Raw genomic sequence first — 17432 nt, 5'->3', positions numbered from 1 at the left:
TCGCCGACGATATTGGAATTACAGATGTCGTCGTCGACACCACAGTCGACGAGCCCGCCGACGTAGTAGATATTGTTGTCGTCGTCGATGCACTAGTCGACGACACCACCGTCGTCGATACCGTCGTCGACGCCGTCGTCATCGTCACTGCCGTCGACGATGATGGTTTCCTCGTCGACGATGTTAATGAAGCCATCGACTACGTCTTCGTCGGCGATGTCGTCGGCACATCTCCCGTCGACACTGCCGTCGACGATACCTTCTTCGACGATGACGACGAAGCTTTCGTCGACGACTCTCCCGCCGACGAGCCCGTCGACGGGACCAATTGGATTTTGGGCTTCAATTTCTTCGTCGACGGAACCACCGTCGACGATGTCTTCGTCGTAGAGGACTTAGAACTCCTCTCTGAAGAATGTGAGGAGGGTTTTTTGAAGGCTGGGTCTGTCTTCTCACCCTTATGAGGCGAAACCAGTTCTGCCTTATCCTTCCCACTGCGGTGGGGGGAACTTCCTGAACCCCGGCTATCAGACTCTCTGGGGGTCTTTTTAGAAGCCTTTGAGGGGCGCCCCACAGAGGAAGATGGGGAACCTCTACCCCTTTTCACTGACCTTTTTGAGGAAGCAAATGAAGACGATTCATCCTCATCACTGGAAACTCCATGTTTCCTCTCCTTCTGCCTCTGCAGCCATGTAAGCAGTCTTCCAGCACGATCTCTCAAGGTCTTGGTGGAGAGAGTGCGGCAAATTTTGCAGTCCTCTGCCTTGTGATCCGGATAAAGGCAGTAAATGCAATCCTTGTGTTTGTCCTCCACAAACAGCCTTTTCTTCCCACAGGTGGAACAGGGCTTGAAAAGGGCTTTCTTTTTCTCAACTTCAGACATACTGAGGAAAAGGAGAGATTCCTGAAGTAAAACTGAAGAAATCCAGAGCTCAATGGAGACTCCCTAGCACAATGTGCGGTAGAAAATCTGAGGCTCTGAGGTTCCTTCAGGAAGGTTCCAGGGGTGAGGCTCTTCTGATTGGCTGACGCCTAGATTTTGGTCTCTTTTACAAAAAGAGGCTGATATGTTACAAAAGGGAAGGAGGCCTAGGCCTTTCCTTTCTCTTTTGTACCTACTACTATGGTATTTTTTATTACCGAGACTCCCATTCCGACGACGGGGAATGATACAAAAGCATGGGAATCTATGAAAGTTCCAATACTGGGGCAAATACTACTTACACGTGGCCTACCTCACGCCATTGCGACTTCATCGCGCTGGGTTTTGACCTGATGCTTCCTGTCCCCGCTGTGCGTGCCCCCAAGCTGACTTTTACCACATGGTATGGCTCTGTCCTGCAATCACGCGCTACTGAGAGCTAGTGGCAGGGAACTTACGGAGGTTCAGGGTTGGGCGATCCCCCTGAGTCCATTGAACATACTCCTGGGCATTACCAAGGGGTTGGACGGAACCAGAGCCGAGAAGCTTTGTGTAAAGACGCCATTGATGGTGGCGAAAAAGGATATTTCAGCTAATTGGCTGAACCCGACAACTCCTTCACTGGCGCGCTGGTGCAGAGGGGTGAACTGGTGCGCTGCACAGGAGCGACCAATGTATGTGGCCTGGGGCTGTCACAAAAGGTTCCGACTGGTATGGGGCAAATGGGTTGGCGTGGAAGAAGATTGAACATTCTGGATGATCACTTATGTACATGGGTGAGGACATTGCTGCTGCTGCTCATATGTTGAATTGCATCTGCTGGAGTCTTAATTCTTGTCACTGTTATGCACTGCTCACTGTACTAAGAGCTGGTACTGTTTTTCTTTGCTGCATTTCATTAAATCACTAAAAATTGATTATAAAAAAAAAGAAGACACGCTGATGCATGTCCCTTGAAGTGTTCCTCTACTACCAGCTACATGCCACTGTAGGGAGATACATAGCATATTCCCAAAACCTCACCTCAGCTACATGTGCTTGACATGTTGCTGGCCTCTTCCTCCCCATGGAAATGGACCACCGCTTACACTCCACTATACAAGACAAGGGACCTGTGTGTACTTCAAGGTCGAGATCTGCATGGCTGACAGACCTTCTGCCCATGCTATAGGATGAACAGTGGTGCTATTGCTGAGCTCTGAGGGGCACATCAACGAATTACTGCCTGCAGTTAGATAGGGTTTGTGATCACCAGAAAATAGCTGTAAGGAGGAGTCTCAACATAATCACTGTGGCTCTGCCCACATGTTGATCTCTTCAATAGTTGGTTGAACAATAGTTGTGTTAGTCCATCTAAGAATTAATTCCAATGTTCATAACTGATATAGAAATTATTAGTGTGGACTCCAAGTCAAATACAGTAGGAAGGGGTGTAATTGAACCTCTTGTTAAAAACCATACGAGTGGCTTTACATTGTGAACTCTGATAAACACAATAAAACGTGATTTTACATTCTGAGCTCCTTATTAAGCATCACAGGCAGGGGCTTAACATTGTGAACCCCATGACAAATGCAATAGAATGGGGTTTTACACTGTAAACTGTGACACATGCAATATCAAGGGATTTTACGTTAAGAACTCCATGACAAACACTATAGGAATAGGCTTTACATTTTGATCTATTGGACAAATAGGAATGAGTTCTATATTGCCGACTTTCTGGAAAATGCAATAGGATGAAGCGAAGTACATATATTCCCTTTTAGGTCTCGCCACAGTAATTGCTTGGTATCTCAAGAAAGAGTTAATGTTCAAGTCAATGTATATTTTATGTCTGCTTAAATCGTATGGTGAGTCTACTTAGACAGGCACGGCAAGGTCATGCTTATGCTCGAAGTAAAGCCAAAAGGCTTGCTTTATTTATCACTAAATGTGGTGACAGTGTTAGCAGGTCTCTCATTTATAATGGAAAGAACTAGGCAAAACCTGTAGACACACTTTTTTGTTGGAAAAGCCATATGCTTTTCAATAGGTCCATATGAGAGCATTGCTGTTTTTTACAATCAGAACCAGCTAGTGTGCAAATAATCACATGGTACCGCATAGAAAGTGAGGGCAGGCTACATTCACAGGGTTAGTTGCCTCTTATAAAATGTCTTTAGGGTGCTTGATGTACATGGTAATATGCAAGGTCCGTAAAGGTGGGGGTTCCAATTTGCAAATCCACATGTAATCTTGTAAACATTTTTATTATGGTATTACTAGTGTGTGCAGTGAAGTACTTTCACTTTTTAAAAATAAATAGCCCTGGTTGTATGTTGATATGCTGGACATACATGTTGTGTGTTGCTATGCTTAGAGTTTCTACCCCACAGCACCGTCCTTAGTCAGCACTGAAATTCTCTGCCTAGCTACCCTGAGAAACTAGTGTTTAAAGGAGCAAGGAAAGACACCCAACGATACAATTGGGACTTGTACATTCCTATTCTCCTGGGACCTCCTGAACTGGATTTCTCAAGGACAATAGGAAAGGGCTTTTTGGTATTACCTCTTTGACAATTGCAACAGGAAGGAGACAAGTTACGTATCATTAACTCTGGTTCTCCAGCATTGGCATCTTTCATAGACTCACATGTTTTCATTATTTCCCATAGTCAGGCTGGGAATCTCTAGCAGTGTATTCAATTACATTGAATTTTACGTAGACATTTTACATTCTATTAACATCATTGTAAATTACCCAAACTCTAGCTGCTCAGTACCCTTAGTTGTTTCCATGTCAGATGCTTCCAACTGCCAGATTTTCTAGCTTGTTAAACATTACCCTTACTAGAAGAAGCCTCATGTCAAAGAGAGGTGGGAGGGTTGCATGTGAATCTATGAAACATACCAGTGATGGAGAATAAAAATATTTCTGCAGACTTGTGGGATGTTCAGACTGGAAAATTCACTGTACTCAGGAACCAAACGTGGAGCTTCAGTGATGCTGGCTCTGGTCAAACGGTCCTGCTGTAGCAATAGCAAGGTCTGTGAGAGACACAGGAGTTCCATGAATCAAAACTGTCTTGGTCATGCTAGCTCAACACAAATTATTTAGCATGGTTCTCTTCACATTTTCCTCAACACCTACGGAATTTGGGGGAGAGGCAGAAATCCACATGCAAATGTTCCTGACAAGCAAACAATAGGCTGTTCCACCACAATCCTGCTAACATCTACCTGCTTGTGTTCATTGAGAAGAGATTGATCTTTGTTTTGCACCACATTCTGTACGCCCAAATTGTTACTACTAAAGATTTGCTGATCAAGGAAGCTATAAACCACCAGACCTGAGCACAACTTAATCTTATCCCTATTTGTTTAGAGCATCCTAATAATATGTTATGTTATGTTACCACACATTTATAACGCGCGCAGCTACCCAGAAGTGTCCCGGTGCGATAGGCCAATGCAGGGGTGAGCGGAAGTAAAAATAGGAGCTAATCCATCTAATTAAACATTAGGGTTTCAATTCCTTCTTAAATGTACTCAGATCGTAATTATTCCTGATCGCAAAGGGCAGGCTATTCCAGGCCCTAGCCGCCCTTACGGAGAGGGAGCTCCCTCCCGTTCTGGCGAGGCGGTAGCGTGGAATGGCAACAAGGCATTGACCTGTTGATCGGAGAAGCCTGGATGGCGTATAGAAGTTAAAACGTCTCCTGAGATAACAGGGTCCAGACTTGTAAAGGGCACTGTGAGTAATAGTTAGTGCCTTAAACAAAACACGCTGGTCAACAGAGAGCCAATGCAAGTCGCGAAGAGACTGCTTGATTCCGAAGCTTCGTGGAATGCCTAAAAGCATTCGAGCTGCCGCGTTCTGAATGGTCTGCAGCTTTTTTATCTGGTAGCACGGAAGGTAATTGGCATAATCGAGCCGCGACAGGATAAGAGCGCGGGTCACCATTTCTTTGGCCGCTTTTGGCAGGAGCGGCAGAAATTTCCTGAGAAGTTTTAGTGTGCCAAAGCACACTCCTGCCAATTTATTAATCTGAGTTTGAAATCTGAGATCCTCGCTAAACCAAACTCCCAGGTTTTTTGCTGGGCTACCCTGGGTTTTTGGCTTGGGGAAGCCCGCTGGCCACAGGTCATCCCGAAAATTCGGCGGTAAGGTCCCATAAAGAAGGACCTCTGACTTTTCCTCGTTACATTTAAGTTGGGCCTGGGACCGCCAATTAAAAACTTCTGTTAGGCAGTTTCTGGCTGGTTCCATAGAAGCCTCATCTTTCTTCCATGTGAAAAGCAGCTGGGTGTCATCAGCGTAAGCTATAATTTTGGCACCCAATCCTTCCGCCAAATATATCAATGGAGTCACATACTCATTAAAAAGCAAAGGGCTCAATCTAGAGCCCTGAGGGACGCCTGTAGTAATGCTTCTTGGTGTGGACGAGAACGGCGGGACCCACAGTTGTTGCGATCTATTGGCCAAAAAGGATTCAATCCAGTCCCACACCTGGCCTGAAATTCCAATATTAGACAGGCAAGCTTAAAGCTGCCGGTGTGGAACCGAATCAAATGCGGCAGAGAGGTCCAATAAAACCAAGGCCGCTCTGCCACCAGAATCACAACAATCCCTAATAGCCTCTGTTATCTCGACCAAAGCAGTCTCAGTGCTGTATGAGGCTCTAAAACCAGACTGAGCCGGGTGAACAGCAACAGAAGTTTAGATAAACGTAGACAGCTGTTTAAAGACTGCCTTCTCGCAAACCTTTGCAATAGCTGGAAGGAGAGAGATTGGTCGATAGCTAGCCAGGGTGTCTGGTTTCAATGAGGGTTTTTTAACAGGGGTAATAGGTTGGCCTGTTTCCATTCCTCAGGCACCGTGGCAGACTGCAGGGACAGGTTAATGATGTTATTAACTTCGGGATTAACTACTGTTGCCACTGATGCCAGCTGCCTGGCAAGACAGGGGTCTGCCGGGGGATCCTGATTTGAGTGCTTTAAGAATAGTCAAAGTATCAGCCAACGGAATGGGCGTGAATCCTGTCACAGTCATATGTGTGCAATCCGTCTTGCAAACAGCATTGGCCGGATATTCAGTCAGGCCCAAGCTAGCTGGCCCCAAACTGGCCTGAATTGCTTGTATTTTGTTGATAAAAAAATCAGAGAGTTGTTCACACCAGGAGTTGGAGGCGGGGGCAGCCTTACTTTCTGTGACCGGCTTCATAAAGCTCTGGACAATCAAGAAGATTTCCTTTGAGTTGTTCCTGGATTGAGCAATACGCTCCGCATAAAACTGACCTTTGGCGCTCTTAACTGCGTTATAGTAGCATTTCTGAAATTTCCTAAGAGCTAATTTGGCTAGCGGGCAGTAAGCTTGTTGCCAGGTGCGTTCTAATTTTTTACACGCTTTTTTTTATTTTCAAGTTCCCTGGAGAACCAGGGTTTGGACGGAGTCATTCTAACTCTCTTGTGATCCTGAGGTATAGCCAGTTGATCCACTGCTCTCGCAATCCAATTGTGAAAGCTTCCTACTGCCTCAGACAGTCCCTCCCCAGCCAATGGGCGTGATTTTGACAAACCTTTGCCAAAAGCTACCAACTCTAGGCGAGGGGGGGGTCTACTTTCAGTTAACCTCTAGGGCGGATCTGGAGGTGTGATTAACCAAGAAAAATGGATTAGGGAGTGATCAGACCAAGTAACCGGCAGGGGATCTTGAACTGTTAGAGAGAAATTAGAGCAGATCACATCAAGAGTATGGCCCCCACTATGGGACGGAGTATTGACCCATTACATCAAATGGGCAAGATCTAAGGTGTCCTTCAATTCGCTAGTGTTGGCCATCTCTTTACAATCCCAGTAAATGTTAAGGTCGCCAAGTAGCAAAAAATTAGCATAGTGCAAGGCCCTAGGTACAATGGCATCATTCAAAGATTTAAGAAAGGAGCCCGCAGGACCGTAGGCCTATATATTAAAGTGGCCGCAAGAAGAAAATGTGGTGAGATGTGAGGGCAAAGTCCAATGCTTCCCCATCCTTGATGGCATGTGATTCTTCCTGCGTAAAGATCCAATTATCCCTGTAAACTAACACCATCCCCCCCACACCCGTCAGCTATCTGGTCCGTTCTAGCAATTTTATAGCCTGCAGGAATGGCTAGTGTAATAGCAGGAGCCGCATAGTCATTGAGCCATGTTTCTGTTATGAATAGCAAATCTAACTGGCTATCTACCAAGAGCTAAAAAATATCCTGTGTATTCTTTACTAGGGACCGAGCATTAATTAAGGCGGCCTGAATCCCCCGGGAGTTTAAAGGGGCACCCAAAACCTGGTTAGGAAGGGAGGTATCACCCAAAGTGGGTTTAAAATGAAAGTTGGAAACCTGGTACGGTCTTGTCATACAATCCAGGACACACCAGTCATGACCACACCTACCCAAACGTTCCCTTATTGCCAGGATTTCAGTGCGACTAAGCCCCAACCGGGCCTTAGGCAGATCTGGTTGGCACCGGGCAGCATGGCTGGCGCTGGCCGCGTCCAGGGCGCGGACGGGTGCAGACGGGCTTGCCTTAGGTGTGCCTTCGGCACGCCAGCGGTGCGTCCGCCCCTCATGCATGTTATGTAGCCCACAGTCCCTGACAGCTAGAAAGCGCTGTGCACAAAATGGCGGTCTAGTATGTCCCCCCCAGGAGTCTAGAAGTGTGTGCTGGAGACGTGAGGGTAAGTGAGACTGAAAATTCCCCGTTTAAAATCGGCAGTTTTAAAAACAGTAGCAGCAATTACATTTAATTCAAGCAGTAGCAGTAGTAGCAGCAGTTAGTGGATCTGGCATCTAATGTTATGGTAATTTTCAAGAATGTTTTAATCAATGCTATAACTTTGTGCCAAAACTCTTGTAACTTAGGGCAACTCCAAACCAGTAGTACGCAATTTACCTCAGTTGTACACCTGGGACACCTCCTTGGTATGTTCTCATTCCAATTGTGCATATGTACAGGAGTACTGTAGATGAATCATTGTGTATAATCTGCATTATTTTAAAGTTAGGCCCTCTAAGGGCACTCATATTATAATTTGATACTTCTTCCCAATCCTTAAGGTTAAGAATAATACTGGTTTCTGTTGGACATGGACCTCTCTGCAGGGTCACCCCCAAACGTATTGCCTTCTCCCCTGCTGTTTTCAGAATTTGTGTTTAAACCTGGGAATGGATTACCTGGGTCCTGGTACTTGTCAATGAAAGCTATCAGTGACCTCTATTAGTTGCTATTCTTATGGGCAGATTTTCTTTGGGTTGGGGTCAGAAGTTTGATCAAAGGGGCTGAATGAACAACATCACTTAGTTGGCTATGTGGAACTGTCTGTCTACTGGAATGCATCTATGAGCATTTTAAGGTTAGGTGCTTCAGCGATGGGGCCCGTTGGTGAGGAGAAAGGTTCCCATGGGTCAATTCAGTGGGTCAGGAAAGTGAAGACAGAGGGATCTAACTGAGTTCAGAGGAGCATAGAACTGATGAGGGCCTCTGCAGTAGAGGACCATTTTTCATGCTTTATCGGCTAAGCAGGAAAGCCCATCAAAGTACTGATTTGTTTCCTCTGGCTTTTGGCTTTGGGCGGGGGGGTTCATGTTGGACTTTTCTGTATCTGCACGGTTGACCCTAAATGTTTTGCCTTCTCATATCCTGTTTTCTGAATTTTATTTTTGTTAGCATTAGAACTCTGTGCACTTTACTTTTGCTAACCAGTGCTAAAGTGTTTGTGCTTTCCTCTTTAAATATGGTAAAATTGGCATACCACTGTTTGTCACATTTAGTTTACTTATAAGTCCCTAGTATAAGGTACTATACATACTCAGGGCCTGTAAATTAAATGCTACTAGTGGACCTGCAGCACTTATTGTGCCACCCACTTAAGTAGCCCTTTAAACCTGTCTCAGGTCTACCATTGCAGTTTTAAACTGACAATTCGACCTGGCAAAATAAACCTTTTGCCAGGTCTAAATCTCAGTTTTTAATATATATATGTCACCCTTAAGGTAGTTCTTAAACAGCCCATACAGCAGGTTGCATTGTATTTAAAAAGTAGGACATGTGTTTTTAAGTTTTACATGTCCTGACAGTGAAAAGGTCCCAAGTTTGCCTTGAACTACTAAGAGGCCTTCCTCTCTACGTTCTCTGCAGCAGTAAATCCTGTTCAGCGGGACCTTGGAGCAACAGTATTCAACTCGTGGAGCCCTTGTTAGCTACAACCTGCAGCTTCGTCCCGTTAGAGATTTTTGACTTAAAAAAAAGGGCCAAAGTCCAAATGTAGAAATCTTCACCACAAGTCCTTCCAGCAGCTCCTTGACAGTGATGCCTCCTTCTCCTCAGACACCGCCGGCTTCCTTGCCCTGCTAAACTTTACTTTCTCAGGAACTTTTCCTCAAAATTTCTTCTTAGTCCAAAAATAAGCCGAGACCTGGCTCAATCCACTTTGTGTAGCCGAACCACACTTCATAGAAGGCGGCCTTAACTTTTAATTTGCCCCGGTCTTGCGTGACCAAGATACCCGTGGTTGGCACTTTGATCTTCTAGGCACTATTTTTCATATATTCATAACTCCAGTTCTTCCGATTGGATTTAATTTTGTTTGGTGCCATTTTATGTATTACAATTGTCTCTATTTTAAAACATTTGTGAGGGATTTTTCTTGTGTTGTATTTTCACTTTATTACTGTTTGTGTGCTGCATAAATATTTAACACAGTGCCTCTAAGTTAAGCCTGACGTATTTTGTGACAAGATACCCAAGGGTTAAGCACAGGTTAATTTAGGGACTTTTGTGGTTCACCCCGACAGGGATTGTGGTTGTCGCTTGACAAGGGTCTTCACCCACTCAATTAAAAACCCACTTTCCTACAGTTTTTTTTTACCATTTGGTTTGCAATTGCCCAAACAATTTATTAGATTCGTTCTGATGTTGCTGCAGACATTGTGCCCAATCCCATAAGACTTTAGTAGTATATATGAATAAATCCATGCCTACACCTTCTTGAGTTTTCTATTTGTTGCGACAAAAGTTTACTGTTGCACTGCAAATTTGTATATAGGTATATTCGTTCCCCCTCTCTGTAAGTAAAAGTTTGTTCTTTGCAATTTCCCAAGGTGTTATTTCATCATTAATAAACTAGTCCCCTATTCTTCCTAATTCTGATTTTTCCCATCTCTTTGTTTCTTTCTGTGAGAGTTGGGTGAATATTACCTTTCAGGGAGTTGCTGTATGGTAGAGGGAAATTTTCATAAACTGCCAGAAAGGCTAGTGTTTCGTATAAAAGTGCACATTGCGCAATATGTTACTAATTTAGGGGTTCATGGTTTTTGGATTGGTGGGTCAAAATATGGAAATTGTTTCTCTTCCATAATTTCTATGAAATAATTATTGAATGTCGTTGAGACACTTAAATTACAGAAACTTGTTTGAGTTAATAAGAAGGATGCTTAATAGTATTTCCTGCAATTTGGGAGGACCATCCTGCTTTATTCCCACTGTAGATATAATTTCTGGAGATTTAACTACAGTCAATGTTTACTCCATAACAAACTACCAATTTCTGAATCAATTTACTAAACAATTTGCTGGATTAACTAAATGGGAGGTCAGTGAAGGAAATTCAACGGTGGTAATATGTGCATTTTAACCACAACAACTCGACCAACTATCAAAATTGGTAAATGTTTCCATCTAATATTGACATTTTTTCTGTATCAAAGGAATATTGTTTAGTTTATAAAATTCTTCGTGATTATAATTCCCAGATACTGTATTGGGTTTTTATTGTAGTTTGATTGTAAAATCTGAGGGAGTGTTTCTTTATCAGTGTTTAAGAAAAAGTCACTTGCCTTCGGTAACGCCTTATCTGGTAGTGACCTTATCTAGCCGCTGATTCCTTACCTTTGAATTACCCAGGTGTCAAACTGGATCCAGAAGATTTTTTCTGAGCAAATACCCTGTGCAGCAGTAGGTGGTGTCGATTGGCTCCCCCATGTGTGATCCGCACCGGAAGTGACGTCAGCATCACCTATATAGGTGCCACCTAGGCACACTAACATCAGTTACTTTACACAATTTTCACCGCCAGAAGCGCAGAACTATGAAAAACACTGATACTGGTGTGGATAAACTAGGGTCCTGAATGGGATCAGCCCTGACCCTAGAAAACAGTCTGCAGAGCCGGGAGCATGGGTGGGTCGTTAAGGAATCTGCGGCTAGATATATTCTCCACTAGATAAGGTGTTACCGAAGCTAAGTAACTTGTTCATCTGATAGAGACGCCTAGCCACAGGTTCCTTACTTTTGAATAGATACCCAAGCAATGCCATCCCTAGTGGTGGGTCTGTGGACCAATTTCAAACAAGGAAGTCCTGCAGGCCCAAACAGGAAGCTTGAAGTCCCTCTGCTTTAAATGATGTCATCAGCTGCTTGACCTCTTCCAGCACTTAGAAGTTTCATATGTCATGTCGAAGAAAAATCTAAAAAAACTAAATTCATCAGCAATTCTAAATATTTTCTGTTTGATCGCTGCTGCAAGAAGATTTTTCCTGTGGTGATAATCACAGATGTTCAGCAATATTGTGACAGAGGGGAAACTGGAGGCCCTTCCGAGCCCCCATTAAGGTTGTGGTCACGTTCACTGTGATCAGGAGTATCGTCTCAATAATGCACTGAGAAAGCAGGAACAATAATGTGAGGTGACAACTTTTCACATTGGAGTGGCACTTTATTACACAAAAACACAAGTATTTCAATAAAACGCATTGCTAGTGAACACTCTTAAGAAAACCTGACTTCACTCTGCCAGGTGTACATGCTAAATAGAAATCGCTTCTAAAATGCTGCGAGGCAAGCTGAAATGAGTAACTCTTAAAAATGCATAATGGAAAACTGCTAGAGATCCAAAGACATGGAGTACATTTGTTATGAAATCATAGTGCCTAGAATCAAGCCTTTCTGATGAGAACTATAAGGCAAACTGGAGTGAGGATACATTAAAAATCACATTTAAATCAGCTAGAGACTCAGAAAGACACAGAGTGCATTCTATGAAAATATAGAGAACTTGAAACAAGCCTTCCTGAAGAGAATAATTCATGCAGGTTAAACAATTTAAAGAGACCCAGAATGTGAGGGGCCAGGATTATTGAAACTGCTCAATTGAAATTACTTAGAGAATGAAACCCACATTTCTGGAGTGAAGGAGAAACTTAGGCAATGCAAAAATATTTTAAATCAATGGAAATATTTTCGAAAAGAAAACTACTCTTGACTGCAATGCTAGTAATGCACATGTTAAGTTAGGAGGAACAATGTTATTGCTTTGCAATTGCAATAATGTTTTTAGAATAAGGGTGAAGCAGAGGAGAGAGAAAAGGACAATTTTAAAGTGCCAGAAACAATTAGAGCTTCAGCCAAAGATGCTTAGATAGAGGGCTGAAGGAGACCACACAGGCGTCAGTGACCCAAAGGGGTCACTGCAGCGAGGTAGTCTGGTGAATGGACTGAGGAGCAGATCTTTATACACTTTCAATGGTGAACCATTAACATCATGATGACGACATTATCAGGTGTCTTTGACCTACAGGACATGACACATGTTGGTCACGTCTGGAAAATATTGAAGAAAACAGAAGTGCCACCCACGCTACAAAAGGTTTCTCAAAAGGTCATAGGATGTTTGACCATGAATCATAATGAAATTGCACATCTATTGACCAGGATTTGCGTCACTTCAGGGAAACTTTTATAAGAAAGAGGAAGATATTGGTTGCATGTCTTAGTTACATTAAGGCTAGCAGCAGATACAATAAAGATTACAGATGGCACGTGGCCCCAACCATGAGGTATTGCGTGATGTCTCTTTTAGCTCGGGAAGTTCCCTGTTCTTGCGGTATTGCTATTCTTGCAGTATCTACGTGGGTGTAAGAGAAGAGGTGCAGATCGAGGAAGTGGGGGCTCCGGGGGAGCTGAGCCTCACTGAGAAGATTTGTATGAGAGAGACACTTTGGGGCCTATTCATAGAAAAAGAACAGCTGGGACAAATGGATCAATTTAACAGATTCCTTTTTATGCTAGCTGGTGGGGGCTTATCAGGGTCTCATGCCTCAAGGGTGGGCAGAATTGGCCTGGGGTAAAAAATAGACTCTGCTTCATCTCCCTCCTTTTGTTCATTGTATTGAACAAACATTATACGTGCTAAGTTATTCACATTCCCAGTTCTATTCTTGCTCTCCCCGTTCCAATTCTGCTATTCTCAGGAGGTGCAGGAAGTGCTAAAGCCATGGGGTGCAGGCTGAAGAGCATAATGCTCATTAGGACACAGCCCACATGTTTAGAGACAAGTATGACACATGTTCTTTTCTGTGACTGTAGGCCAGTGTGTGCAAACATAACATCCTGCCCTGTCAACTGTCCCCTTGTCCCATCTTTATCAATGGCTATTTATTCAATTTCGTACAATATCTCTGTGTCATTTAAGCAGTATCTTAGGTATAGCAAGCATGTGATCATAATACATTTATAGTCATTATAATGGCAGTAATAGTGTTCAATACTACTAGTAGCACACAGTGTAATTTTCTTTTTCTTTTTTTTTCCTCATTGTTCTTAAAGTCTTGATGCATTGTTCCAATCGTTGGTACGTGTGGTTAGTGTGACTAGTTGGAAGAATGTCTTATCTTTTGCTGTACTTTAAGTCTTTTCAAAATTAACCTGAAAAATTAAGCAGATCTTCAGTGATCATTTCTGTAAACAGAAAGAAGTAACCGTTGGTGCCTGTCTTTGAGAGGTTTTCAAGCACTTCAATTACCTAGGCACTTTCAAAAATGAAGAAAACAAAGTGATGAAGAAGGAAAAGATACCTCGTCACAACTTGTAGGCTGAGGGGTTGGTGCATTTGAAGTTCCAGACGTCTTTAGGTGATGTATCGTTGGGGTCCGCTTACACTCTTCCTTTCTCTGCTGTGTAGCACATGCAACCCATCAGGATGAGCTTGGGATACCATCCCCACTTTGTACTTTTCATGGGGCGGACGTTGTAATGAGGCTGTCTTGGATGAGAAGCAGGGGAAGGCAGTGGAAGTTTTCTTGTTGGGGCGGAGTCGCTGCTTTCTTTGTATGAGAACCATGGATCAAGAAAGTCAGTCACTAGCACTTGAAGAGAACGTAGGGGTCCTTGGATGATAGTATCAAGAGGCCTGGCCTGCTCTGGGTAGCAGGGAGCTGCCTCAGTTGAGTTGTGCTTTCCTGGAGGAGGCCTGGCCTGCAGCAAACAGGGATCTGCCTCTCCTCTAATCCTTCTTTGTTGTTGCTGGTCTGCTGGAGTGAATATTGTACCTGTGGGGTACCTCAGATGACACAATTGGTGCAGGTTGAGCTTGCCCTCCTTTGTCCGGCCATGCTCCTTTCTTGGTGTAGGAGCTGTGTATCCAGGATGTCACCTGGCCAGAGGCAGTGTTGTCTGGTGTCCCTTCTTCAGGAAGGCCTTACAGAACCTAACAATGTTAGTCTTGGCAGTGCTACTCATGTACAACAGAGCAAGTGGAAGTGCATCAATCCAGGTCAGTTCAGTGGATGCACAAATCTTCCTTATATGATTTTTCAAAACTCAGTTCTTTCTCTCAACATCGCACCCTGCTTGCTGATGACAGGCACAATGTAGTCTGTGTAGCTCCTAGCCCCTTGTACAACCCCTCAATCACGTGTGAGATGAACGGTGGTCAACTGTCAGAACACAAAAGCATAGGCACTTAAAAGTGTGGAATGAACTCCTTCAGGAGGAATTTGGCAATAATTTATACATTTCAGTTCTTGGATCGGTGTACCAACACATACTTGCAGTTTCAATAGGGGGCTATGTTGAAGAAGTCCATTTCATGTGGGCCAAAAGTGGCCTGGGGTAGTGGAAGTACCCTTTTTTCCCATTTAACCTTAGTACCAGCATTTAGAAAAACAGTCTGATCACATCCTACAAGTGATAAACAATGAAAAAGACGGGCCATGGGAACAAGCATTTTCATTAGTAAACATATCTTTCCATTTGGGCCTATCAATATTCCCTCTTCTGTTTGCCTTCATCTTCCCCTTTTCCTATTCTTCCTTTTCTTCCACCCCTTTCCAATAATATACTTAGGGACATAGTACATATCATTATCTTTTATCTTTACATCATGATATCATGTGGAGTAGAAGCAATTTGAACCATTGTGTGCATACACCCAGTTACTGAAGATATTCCCCCTTTTTTACATCTGCATCAATACATTCTTTACCTCGTGATACATAATTGTATTGGCATCCCTGTATGACCATTTAAAAAGAAATCCATTATCTCCAAAACCAAAAGAAGAATTAAAACGTTGTAATATAGCTTGTTCCAACAGCAAACATAGTTGGAAATCTCTGTCACAGTAACACCTTTGGGAACTAAAACAATCATAGTTGTCAAACTGTGCCCTGGGATGTGGAATCCCTATAGCCCCATGCCCAGGGCAAATATATATATATATATATATATTCATACATGTACACATATACACATATACACACACATATATATATATATATATATATATATATATATATATATATATATATATATATATATATATACACTTATCTATTTATTTATTTTTGGAGGTCAAGGAGCAACAATTTTCATGTGTATTTTGTCCTTGACACAAGTAGGCCCAAGCCCCTACAGTACAAAACCTTTGGCTGCCACTTTACAGCACCACATTATGTATCAGGGAAATGCATTGTCTGCAATAAAGGTGATATTTGTGTCCATGTGCTAATGCTGTGCAAACTTGCTATTTTTTTTTTTTGGTTTATTAATGCAAAGGCTTTGTTATTAGGGTGAGCGCTCTAAGTAAATGTTTTAAGCCCAGACTGCACTTCTGATAGTGGTTAGAGTATAAAAATGTGTACACTTATTTTCAATATTTAGCAATGTGACGCTATGCATATTGCTTACAGGATGTTCTCCAATTAGATGCAAATATTTGCAGAAACTTCAAAAGCAAGACTCATAATTCTTTGCTTTCAAAATAAAATTTTCACAAAAAAAAATGCAAAAACATTTCACTAAACTACTGGAATATGGTAGGTACCAATTCTTTGCAACATAAAAATAAACAAGCGTTGTTAAATTCAGTAGGTCTCAAAATTATTTGTTACCCTCTTGGCTTTGTCAATGCACACCCAGTATTGTAGTCCCTGGCTTATGTACTGCTTAAAAAGCATTTTAGCACATTCACCTTACAGTATAGGTACACATTATTTCCTGCAATTTTGAAGAACCTAGAAATAAAAACTATTAATCATTTCAATTACTTTTGTTAGACAGATATATATCTCTATATATAAATATATATATATATATATACATATATATGTACTTTTCGGCATTTTGTGTGATCCTGTGATCGGTGTTCTTAACTGTCTCAAACTATTGTTACAAACCACAGGAAGTGTATTTCCTGCCTGGCTCAACGCCCAGAATCTGTGGTTGGCTACTTGCAACTGCAGCCCCAGAGACAACCTATTAACTCTTTTCTTACCTCATAGCTTCTAAAAGCATGTGTTGTTTTTAATTGTACGCTATGCTGACCAGAATATTTAATATCACATATCCTTTTTTTGTAAAGCACACTTTCACTCAGAATGGTAATATGGCGCTAGATAACAGATCCTTATTGTTCCTTCAACTCAATGGTACTCCTTTCATCCACCTTGCATAGCTCAGTAAATGTAGTTGCATATGAACCTGCGACTTATCAAGTCAAACACAGGCTCGGGTTCTCTGTATGTCATGCACGTTGTGTAAACGCCGTCCACAATTTTAAAACTTCATTTTGATTATTGAAACGGCACAATTGAAATTACTTAGGGAATGAAACCCACATTTCTGGAGTGAAGGAGAGACTTAGGCAATGCAAAAATATTTTAAATTAATGGAAATATTTTCGAAAAGAAAACTACTCTTGACTGCAATGCTAGTAATGCACATGTTAAGTTAGGAGGAACAACGTTATTGCTTTGCAATTGCAATAATGTTTTTAGAATAAGGGCAAAGCAGAGGAGAGAGAAAAGGACAATTTTAAAGTGCCAGAAACAATTAGAGATTCAGCCATAGATGCTTAGATAGAGGGCTGAAGGAGACCACACAGGCGTCAGTGACCCAAAGGGGTCACTGCAGCGAGGTAGTCTGGTGAATGGACTGAGGAGCAGATCTTTATACTCTTTCAATGGTGAACCATTAACATCATGATGACAACATTATCAGGTGTCTTTGACCTACAGGACATGACACATTTTGGTCACGTCTGGAAAATATTTAAGAAAACAGAAGTGCCACCCACGCTACAAAAGGTCATAGGATGTTTGACCATGAATCATAATGAAATTGCACATCTATTGACCAGGATTTGCGTCACTTCAGGGAAACTTTTATAAGAAAGAGGAAGATATTGGTTGCATGTCTTAGTTACATTAAGGCTAGC

The sequence above is a fragment of the Lissotriton helveticus genome, chromosome 6 (genome assembly GCF_964261635.1).
Source record: "Lissotriton helveticus chromosome 6, aLisHel1.1, whole genome shotgun sequence".
Taxonomy (NCBI): Eukaryota; Metazoa; Chordata; class Amphibia; order Caudata; family Salamandridae; genus Lissotriton; species Lissotriton helveticus.
This window is presented reverse-complemented; position numbering follows the sequence as displayed.